Source organism: Etheostoma cragini, chromosome 23 (genome assembly GCF_013103735.1).
Source record: "Etheostoma cragini isolate CJK2018 chromosome 23, CSU_Ecrag_1.0, whole genome shotgun sequence".
In the NCBI taxonomy this organism is placed as follows: domain Eukaryota; kingdom Metazoa; phylum Chordata; class Actinopteri; order Perciformes; family Percidae; genus Etheostoma; species Etheostoma cragini.
The window spans coordinates 3,928,402-3,940,027 of record NC_048429.1 but is presented as its reverse complement, the minus strand read 5'-3'; the positions used below and the strand labels follow the sequence as shown (position 1 = coordinate 3,940,027).

At 37.3% G+C, this 11,626-nt stretch overlaps 1 protein-coding gene across 3 annotated transcripts in view; it reads right to left on the bottom strand.

The window, feature by feature from the left end:
- The window catches only part of ppfibp1a (PPFIA binding protein 1a), a 103,758-nt gene that overhangs the window by 56,952 nt on the left and 35,180 nt on the right, over positions 1 to 11,626 (bottom strand). The window lies entirely within an intron of this gene.

Below are 11,626 nucleotides of genomic sequence, written 5' to 3'. Positions count from 1 at the left end.
TATCGGTATCGGCAATACGGACCCTATATGTATTTGGTATCGGATCGATATCAAATTTTGCAGTATCGCCCACCACTACTCTCCGACACTTTCTCTGTCAGTGGTAGAGTACCAGCTACATCCAAGAAGCAGCTGTAAGCAAGAAAAAGTGTGGGTACACTTAAGAGTAAAATGTAAAAGTGCTGGTACTGCGTACCGGAGAGTACCAGCCCACTTCAAATTAAATCAGACAATTTATGATGCTTTGTTAAGTTTATTAATTCAATTAAATTATTATCAAGCCATGCTTCAAACATTGACTTTTTCTGAGTGAAAAGGTGATCTTCACATCATGTGTGTCCATCAAAGCGGTTGCTTTACACAACAGGTGTTACATAACACAGCCTTAAGTAACTGCCATGGTGCATCTTAGCCTTGCCTTTTATTAATAACCACCCAGATAATTTTGTGCCTCCATATCTTCTAGGAAAACCTTGGTACAAATAAAGAATAACACGTTGATACTGAAAAGGAAGAAGAAGAGTCATTCAGAGGAAGCTTCATTCAGGTTCTTTTATGTGTGTGGGCAAAGTTAAGAAAGGGTCACAGTGTTCGTCAGGGGATATCAGTGTAGATAGACAATGAAGTGCAAGTAGCTCTCCAGCAGTGTTTGTTTGGGTGTCTGCGCTTTAGATTTCTGTCAAATGTAACTCAAGATTTTAATTAAGTCAATGAGTGCTTGTGACTTTATCAGGGCTTATGTGTTCCTGTCTTCTCTCTCTCTCTCTCTCTCTCTCTCTCTCTCTCTTTCTCTCTTTTGGGGGGATTATCTGATCTAGTTGTTTATTTTCTGGAATGTCTGCAATGGGATTTACATCATACCCAGAAATAAAACTCATGATATTATTGTGCCATTCTTTTTCTTGCCAGTGTTATTTAAATGTACCAGCTCAGAGCATTATTTTTAATCAAACAGATCACATTTATTCCTTAAAAAAGAGGAAAGAGGGAGAACAACTTATGCCTCTGTTTTGGCTGATGTGAGGTTATCACGCAATTTGTTTTAGCATGCCATTGGTTTACTCTCCAGAGGATCACACTGACACGCACTCTCTACATCCCTGCAATATTCTCAACCGCTCCACAGAGAGAGATGTGGGTTGCTCTAAATTGTGTTTAATTATAGCTCTGTGGATACGAGGAGAGTCTCTCCGTCTATCCCGGTATCTATCGAACATCCAGGTCACCATGACAACAGCTCAATCAAAGACTAACACCACTGAATTATTGTGGATGTCTGCCCTGAGGTAATCTGTGGACAGAGAAGAGGAACTGATCAGCCGCAATACTTTACCCCATACCATGAAAAAAAAAAAGTACTTTTACTATAGGCTATAAATTAATAATTCATGTTGCACAGTATTTAAATGTGGCTCTGGTTTCCTTAGGAGTAATATTTGGAGAGGACGAAAACATAGTGGGAGGTGATGTGAAAATGTAATCATTAATGTGAAGAAGAAAGAAAAAAATTCAAATGCCATGAATTATACAGCAACATATTTCATTCCCATCTCCTGGTAGAAGTGAAAGCATGTTATTGATTAGTCCGTTTAAAAGAGAATCCATTAGATGCAAAGCACATACTGCTGTCTGGATGTAGGAGGGAACAGCATGCATGGTTTTATTATTTAAAGAAAATCTCTTTGTCACTATTGACGGTAAATATTGTGATGAGAATGTCATCCTTATAAACTCAGTGAAAACAAAGTTAGTCAGGTTAAATGAAATACACTTATTTATAGCCAGCGCTAACTTTAGCTGAGCCTCGCTGATACAATCCATGCTGCAGCGCCTTTAATAAGAGAACTATGACTGCACGTTGATTATCATGATTACAGTGTCCACAGGTCAGACTTGCTGTTTCTAACTGAATGTACATTAAAAGGGGAAATTAGTCTGAGACGATAAAAGGCAAAGCAAAGCTGCAATCATTCCTAAAGCAATAAGTATGTCCTTGTACTGCTCTTGATCTGATTATGCAAGCATAAATCACAAAAGTACATGGAATGTAAAAATCCTGGTTTCTTATTAAATAAAACACGCTATTAAGACATACAACACAAAGATATTACGTAGAATGTACAAACATGTTAAACTATTACTTGTCCACATTTAGTGCCTGAGAAAATGTTTATCCTTCTAATCATGAGATGTTTTACATTTGGTATTCAATGTAGCTCAAAAAAATGATTATTAAAGATTTTTACAGGTCCAAAAGAAGGACAGTGGGTGTTTAAACATTCACCAGATCTACATACTACTGATTAATCTATATATGGCTTTGCAAGAGTCCCTGGAAAACAGCCATGATTACACACTTTGCAGTTTGTGTGGTTGTATGAGGTACCTCTCCGTAGTCAGTGTATAAGCTACAGTAGATGGCGGTCGGCAAGCCCCAAGTTGAGAGAAGCAGACGAGAGTACCGACACAGAAGCCCAGAAATGTCCTGCTGTGGACGGAGGGAGCAGCTAAATGTATTTCAGACACCTAAAAAACTGTTAAAGTGTATACTATGTTTGTAAAAATGTTTAATACTTTACCTTACACCTTTCCAACAGGGAACTGAAGCCGTTGTCTTTCCTCAATGCCACTACACTCATTTGATAAAAACAGTAATTTTACCTTGCCAAACACGTGAGTTGCTGATCTACCGCTGCATCAATCGGTTGGTTTCTTTTTTTCAAATCACAAGTCACACAATAACTCTAACTAACTAACCGATCAAGGCAGAGGAAGACCAGCAACTCCTATGTTTTGCAAGGTCATGTTTTTGTCAAAGAAGTTCAGTGGATTTAAAGAATGCATAATTGGATACAAATCGTTCAGTTCCCTGTCGGGAAGGGTTAGGTAGGCAAGGTAAGGTGGTACAATTTTCTAAATAAATAGAACACTTAAATTGATATTGATCTGTTTAAATGTTTGAACAGCAGGTTATTCCATGGCAAAGGAAAAAGTTAATCAGCCCCACAGAGCTGATAGCATGGCTGCAGACCCTTTGCTACATTCTTAGAGGTGATTTAAAATAGATGCAAGCTGGGCATGTATACCATATGAAGTAAACAAACAAGAAAACTGATTCTGGAGTTACTGGAAAGGCGGTACTTTCACCTTAAAAAAATCTGACCACCCGTTCATATGCCACAGCCTTTCTAGGATTCATTGTTTCAGGTTAGTCTTCATGCTAACAGCAAAAGATGAAAGAAAGAAACATTGCCAAATCTCCTCTGCTTCTATCCAATAATTACACATGTATGGCCATACTGTTGAATAAAGTGGTTGGCTTCAGAACCAGAGGTAAACAAAATATAGGTTCCTATTGTCTTCTCTTAGCTGCTTTTCTGAAAGTTGGATTTTGACACCTAAACCCCCCTTACAGTTTTAAGAGGTTTTGAAGTAACAAATGTAGCAAAACGTTTGCTTTATAGCTTCTGTGCAACAAAAACTAATTTAAAAAAGTCCCAATTTTGAGTACCTTGCCTTGTCCAGTGAGGAGTTTAATTGGATCCATGCATCCAGATGGCCCTGGTGGCCCAAGCTCAACTGTTAATGTGAATTCATTGTGACTGTAGTGAGCAGCCTCTGGTTTAGATAATGACTTCACCTGAGGGGTCCTGAGTGGCAGTGAGGCAGAGGTAATTGTTCCGAACATCCCAGTGAGGCGCTCTCAGCATGATCAGTCACTGCTTACCCGGAGTACATCCGTGGTAAGAACGTGTGTGTGTGTGTGTGTGTGTGTGTGTGTGTGCGCACCCTAGTGTGAAACAGAAATAAAAAGAGGGAAAGATTGTCACCTAATGAATTCAAAGAGTTTTTTTTTTTTTTATAGAACGGAAAATTAATTTACAGTCAGCTGATTTTTATTTGTTTATTTGTGAGGGGCAATGGCCTGCGAGCAACAGATAAATTGTAAATGAGTTAGCCAAGAAGCCAAATTTCTTACGCTCAGTTTTATTGTCTTTGGCCACTTTGCAGTGAACAGTGTAGAAGAGAGACAGGAAACTTTCATTTATGTGTAATGCACATTAACCATTGAGGAAACAGGGTGTTTTAAGGAAAAGACCTTATAAAATGTTGTCCCCGTTCAGATGTTTAAAAAGCTTTATTAAACATCAACATACTGTTTAAAATACACAGTATAAAGGAGCATAGCAACAAACAGCTTGCAAGGGACTCTAAAGCCACATGCACCAACAGCAGAACATGCTATCTTCATCAAACGCCATGAAGCTGTTCTCGTGTTTGCAGAAATAGATGCAGAAAGAAAAAGAAAAGAGAAAAAGGTAAATGAGGTGAAAACATCACATACAAAGAATAACATAAGAAACATTACAAAGAGAATAAAATATTGCTTTCTCCTGCATCATAGATGCAAAGCAGCATAATTGCATGCTAGAAATATCTTGTGGTTAATGAATGATTAAATGAATGACAGAAAAGTACAAAAAATGAATTCATTGAATCCTGTGTTTGATATGGTGTGTTTGCCACAAATTGGTCAAGTGTCTCTATAGGCCTGTTGGGACAAACGCGCCGGTAGGTATGGATGTGCAAGGCCACATGAAGTGAAAGTATGCTGGGTCAACTCTCATTATTTATATAAAAATACACTGTACAGGGGAAAAAGGCACCATATCTGTTTCTCCATATAGGACAGGTCTAGTGGGAGCACGGCCGTGACAGATATCTAACTGCTGTGAATGTGGGTGCAGATCTAGCAGTTAACCTTTAAATGGCCTAATTAAACCAAAGAGCCATTAGGTAATCCGTGATTAAATCAGACCTGCTCCATGAGGGGAATGAAAGATGTCTTTTTAACAGGTTAACCGCAAATAAGACATTTTTTTTCTTTAACAGGAGGCTATTAAATGTATTTCATTTTCATCTTTTGCAGCACGATTAGTCAGTTTGTGTGTTGATTCATTTAGTCTGTAAAATCTATATCTATAAAGTAATTAAAGTAAAAGTAGTCATGCAGAAAAGCTCACATTGTTTTCCCCTCATAGAATATATCATTCCGTTGTTTTCACTATTAAATGTGTGTTGAATGTGGAGCAATAGGAGATAATTTGTAGATTAATAGTTTAGAACTCTATTATATTATAAAAGAATAGCATGTTTATGTAATGAGGAAATATATGTATAATAAGTGTCAAATAAATAAAAGTATAAGTTGGCATAAAATGGAAATATTGAAGAAAGTATGTCAAAATTGTACAGAAGTATAGTACTTTAGTAAATGTACTTAGGAGTACTACTTCACGAATGCAGTTATAAAAAACAGGTTCTCTTTGAATCAAAGGACATATCATGAGATTGAAGAAGAGGGGTTAGATTTGGACTTGGCTATTTGATCAATAAGTCATAATAACCTAGAAATACAAAGGCATAATGCTTTGCTTTGATGGGGAAAACTAAAGAAACATGCTACAAAGAGAAAAACAGAAACACTGCTAATCCAGGCCTCAATGAAGAGCCGGACTATGTAGCACTTGAAAAGGTTTTGCTTATTTGTTGACTTTTATGTACTCAAGAGACTCTTGCCTTTTTTGGGTGGTATCTTCATGGTTGAATGCACATTTGAACAGTATACTTTTACTAAACCTGCAGCTTTACAAAGGTTTAATCGCAAGTTTAGGTTCATCGTTTATGTGCCCAAACTATTTTAATTTTAAGCGTGAATTGTTGTCTGTTATGAGAACCTTGTGATTGTCTGGCGTCCTGTCCAGGGGGTACCCCACCTCTCAACCAGTGTCAGCCCCACCAACCCTGAATAGGATAAGTGGTTACCAATAATAGATGGATGGATTCATACTTGCTTGAGACCAGGCACTTAACTAATTTAGTTTTTGTGTATTTAAACAGCTCAGTGTATTCTCATTTCAAAAAGTATATTGAGCATGGAGGCACCACTCTCTGGAGTGTGGAGACCTAAGAAAATAATCCCTTGTCTTGTTGCAGAGGCTTTTAAATCTGCCAAATGGCACTCAACAGCCAACAAATCCCAGCTTCAGTGGCTTCAAGTGTTGTGAGAATAAAACAAAACAGTTTTTTTAGGGAACGTGCTTATACGGGGGCAAGCCAGCGTGTCATTAAACTGTTAAGTAACAAATTAATCCTCACACATCGGCTTTTTGTGGTTGATACAGGGAGGCAAGTCAAGAAATACTATAAAATAAACAAGCAATTATCACACTGCACCAACAAGTTGTGGGAAAAAAACAGCCACGAGAGTCTACATGTGTTCCCTTTGGAGACAAACGCTGTATAATCTTTTTATGCTTTCCTGTGTGTTTGACATTGTCAGAGAACTGGCTCTCTTTGCCATGTTCTGTTGCTGCATTCAGATTTCTGAGGTTGTTCTCACTGTCTCTCAACTAATCCCTTTACAGCTGCAATATCAGTATTGTGCTGGCTGTTTTGTTTTAGGCAGCAGCACAGCGTGCTGGAAGCCACCCATGTTCCCGCTCATGAATGTTAATGATTAAATCATTTCTCACTCACAGGCTCCCTTAATGTCAACCTAGCAGACCATGTTCCTAAAGCCTGTTTGTCACCACGAGGCTCCTCGGCTGTCTGCATTACTAAAATATAACAACATCATAACTCTAAAGATGAGAAACAGCTTTTAGTTTTAATTTGATGTTAGTGAGTATGTAAATACAAAAACAACTTGTGCTTACTTTGACTACCCCATTTAGTTATTCCATTACTGAAGTATAAAAAAATTGAACATGATGTACCCTCCATCGATAGAGACATAAACCCTTTCACATTGCCATTTTGGTGGCCAACTACCCTGACATTTACCATGATATGTGACATTCTCAGACTCTGTCCTCTTGTGACCCAACAGATAGGAACGCAACCAAAGTTTTGAAAAAGAGATATAACATTTTCTTCAATAGTTCTACTCACAAAATGCACATGTCTATAGTGTATCTCTCTACTGGCACCATCATTGAGTGAAATATTGGCTGCTGTGTTTAGCTTTAGGGTGAATTTTCAAGTTTACCTCTTTGAAAGTACTATTTTCAAACCTCTAAACTATCTCACATCAAATGCAATTTCATGTTTGGTATTCCTCTCTTGTTGCACCACTGCCCTTGTTTCCAAGGACAAAATATGAAACAATGGGCCCATGGCCACAGACACGTACTGTAAGAGATCCGCACCTGTCACAAAGGAACATGTAAACATAAACTCAAAGAGTCTCAGAGAGTCTATTTTTCCACATTTTGCATCTCTATTTAGATTGTTTTGCAACTTTTTTGATTCATTTTTTAATCATTTTGCATCTATCTTGAATCATTTAACATGTTTTTGTGATTGTTTTGCATCTCTTTTTAGTCATTTTGTGTCTCTTTATGATTGTTTTGCAACTATTTTTGATCATTATGTATTCATTTCGCATGTGTTTGTGATTGTTTTGCATCTATTTTTAGTCATTTTGGGTCTCTTTGCGATTGTTTTGTATCTTTTTTGGTCATTTTGTATCTCTTTGATTGTTTTGCATCTATATTTAGTCATTTTGCGTCCCATTGTAGTGGCTGCCCTTAGCTCCTAAGGTTCTCACTACTTTGTTGCGATGCATACATGCATGTGATAATAGAATTAATACACTTTCCAGTTTATCTGGGATTAAAGATAGAGGATGAATTAATAATGTGTGTTTCCAAATGCAACTAGGAACAAATAACCCCTGATGTTCCATCTGGAGTTTGCTGTGTGATTCACCTGTCTCTGGAGGGGGTCGTTAGAGCAACGAACACCGGGTTATTTCAGTCTAGCTGCAGCTGGCAGCCCTCTCTCTGGGCTCATGCTCCTGCTTCCATCCTGTTTAGTGATGTTGGTTTAGTTTTTTTCCTTTGTTTTTATGCACCTTTTCAACATATCTTCATATCAACATACTTTACCGACATCTCAAACCATTACTTAAGTCAAACCTTTAATTTGGTTACATTATTTTGTTAAACCCTGATCGTGGTGTGTCTCCCTTTTGTTGTGGCCACTCAAGCCAGGTCATTACACAAATCCTCATATTGAGATTTAAACAAAAGATATGCTTCAGATTCAGCTACCTGGTTTGTTGTTGGTTTGTAAAAAAAAAAATGCTGTTATAGTTTCTAAGGTGATCCAAGTACCGTTATATACTGTATTGTCATATGCACAACAATTACTAAAAAGCCGTTATTGGCAATGAAAATCTTACATCTCAAAATCACCTATACTCATTAAATATGTATTAAAGTGAATATAAAGCTTATCTTCAAGAATCTAAGACTTAAATAATGAAAAGTTAAAATAGCAATAACATGACATAAATACAATCCTATTTGTGGAAGACAGTAATTGCACAATGAATAATAAACTATAATGTAAACAGGGATGTAGTAAAAGTATCTGCATAATGTTAACATGAACGCAATAATAACAAGTTAACGCAAAATCTTTTTTTAACCGCATGTTTTCTTTTGATGCGCGGGCCCCGGGCCGCAGCAGCAGTATTGTTGTTCTACATTTATTTGTGGATGGCTAGCACAAAAAAAACTCCTTGAGCAGAAATGGATATAAAAAAAGGTCTTTTGAATGGCAAGTTCAGTTTCAAAGCCCTTCCAGATAATTTCTCTCGAAAAGATTGAAGTTATTTGCATGTACTAGCGACTGGAGTACGTCAAGTCTCAAATGCAACTTCCTGGCCAAGCACACGGCCGACGCAGAGAACCCCCTTGCCCCTCGCCAAAAGCAGGCCGCGCTGGATAGTTTGCAATGGAGATGTAACAAGTACAAAGAAGTAAGAAGTGTAAAGTGGGACACCACGTTGTGTTAGTATTACCAAGTAATAGGCACCACCAAAGGCACTACTTTATGATTCTTTCTTGTAGAGCGTATGATTTGGAGGACTTGCTGGAACAGATAATTTCACGTTATAAACTGTGCAAATATCTAAGTTACCAGGTATTTGCGACTAAGTTACCATCCACAGACTGCCCAACGCATCCAGGAATCCTCAACTGAGCAAAGCACCAGCTACTGCAAGTGCTTTGTTTTTCATAATATGAATTAGAGATACAATGATTTGTGGATTAAATGATTTGATTGTTTTGATCAACTAATAATCATGTTATTTTTTAGAGCAAAAATGCAAAATATTTACTCATTCCAGCTACTCACATCAGAGGATGTTATGCCTATTGTCAAACATGGTAGTAATAGACATTTTTTAGACAAAATGATTCCTTGATTAACTGAAAGAAAATGTCTATCTGCCACACTGTTGGTTTCAATTACCAATAATCAGTTGCCTGAATTAGTTGCCTAAACTCAAAAAGACATTAAACGTAGACGTTGCTGATTAAAAAACAACTCATGTACCGTACACAGTTATATAAAACTCTTAATCAATTATGTGCTTAATGTATGAGAATGTGTTGTTCCTTGGGCGTTATATAGGCCATAACGATTTCCTATAATTTCCTAAACATTTATTATAATCAGTCCCGAATAGATAATTGCAAATTCACATCGCTAATTGCACATTTTGTGTTCTTCTTTCAGCTTCCTTCTTTTTGTTCAACAAAATACCAACAGGGTAACACAGACAGTGTGGGCAGGGATTACTTTTGTGTTTTGCATTAAAATAATCAGAAACTAATCCGTCATCAGCCAGCTCTAGCTCCTTCCAGTGTTCCAATTAGAAAGCTATAACTTCAGTTACAATTCATTCTATAGTGGAGTTGATTTTCCACTTCTACTTCAATAGCTCAGTAGGCACAAATGCTGTTTATTTTATTTTTCTCCACAATGCTACACTGCACATACACAAAGGGACCTTAGCTGAGACACAAAACCAATGTCCCAGACAGTTTACTGACAATAAATGTAGTGTTGTCTTGGAGACAGGCCCTTCTGCATTCACGTCCCTCATGTGAAAGGATTTGGGGTTGGAAAAAAAACACCAGGGGAAATAAAAAAACGGAAGACATGGGCAGAAGACGCCTGAGATGTGTTGAATGCACATAGTGCTTGACAAAAGGTTGATGTGATGTTCGGTGTTTAGTCAGGTATGGATATTGACATTGTCCATGGCTGCAAAATGCCACAGGTGGCTTCCAATCAGATGTTTTAATTGTCCTAAAGAGCATTCTCCTCTTTAATGATTGCATTATTGTCTCCACAGCCCAGGCTGCCAAACTGCTGGCTGTATGCACATGTCAGTTGCATGATGCTGAATTTATGCTGTTTAGCCAACTCCAATTCAGTCCAGCAATTGATTATTTTGCCCTTCTGTTGGTTAATTACAAATTATGGAGCTCTGCCAAACAGCTTTCTGGATCTGGCTTTGTAATGTGGGTACGATGCTCAAAAAAGTGATTATGTGGGAGCGGCAGAGGATTTTAATCTGCAATCAGAAACAAGTGGACAGGAGTTATGATTCTGACTGTATGCATAAGCAGCTGTGTAGTACAAAATCATCTGGTATCTGAAACTAGTCTAAATCAAGACTAAGACTACAGCCATGCTAGCAGCTTTGAGAGGCTCATTGAAAAGAAAACCAAACTTTAATATAGATTAGAATAAAAATATCAGACCAATTGAATTTTTCACACGATAATTGTGCTTGATGAAAATTCTGGGTCAGTCAATCTGACAAAATATGAGTCATTTTTGGAAGGAAAATGCTAAACATACAATACTTCTAACTTCTCCATTGTGATTATTTGCTGGTTTATTAATCCATGAAGGCAATTTGATTTTGATCATGAGTAAAAACAGGAAACAGACATACAGTATGCACATATAGAGAATTACAAGCAAACAACCTTTTTGGAAATATGTTAAGATGATAGTGCAGTCGCATTTAAGATAAACATCTGGTTTAGAAATAGAGGTTGTGGTTTAAAATGCACGTTTCAGTAAGCTATAAAATGAACTCTCCTACCAGATGCTTTTCTTACATACTACCCTGACTTGTAACGTCAAGAAATTCACAAACGTATTGTAAAAGACACCACTTCTTCAAAAGATGAAGAGACGTGTAATATGTCAATATCGTTATGCAAAATGAGTTCATTGTAGATGAATGTAAAGCGGCAGAATGCCGCTCCTAACCCAAGAATGTTTTGATATTAATTTAAAATGTTCAACATACAGATGTACAGAATATCACTTTATATGCAAGGGAAATGCTGTATTGACTCACTTTTCAAATAAAATTGTTTCATTTCAAATTAGCTTTAAAAATGCATGAGCAACTTACATAAGGATGAGAAAACATTTGTGGAAATACTGCAGCAAAACTTGAAAGAATGTAATCACTGAAGTTAGGGTTAGGTTAGGTTGGGTCTTTCTTTCCTGTTCTAGGTCATATTCCTTCAGGACAGGTACAGTCCATGTAACCATAGCTGTATTTGTGTCACCCTTTCATTGGAGCTGTTGTTGTTCTCTTGTTTGCCACTGCAATTTCCAGTTTCCCTTGGCTACAGTTCTATTCTATTTTCGCACATCAAAGTATTTAGGATTTTGGTGATGTTGTTCTTTTGGAAAGCCAATCAGACAGTTTACTTCTCTCTCTCTCTGTCTCTCTCTC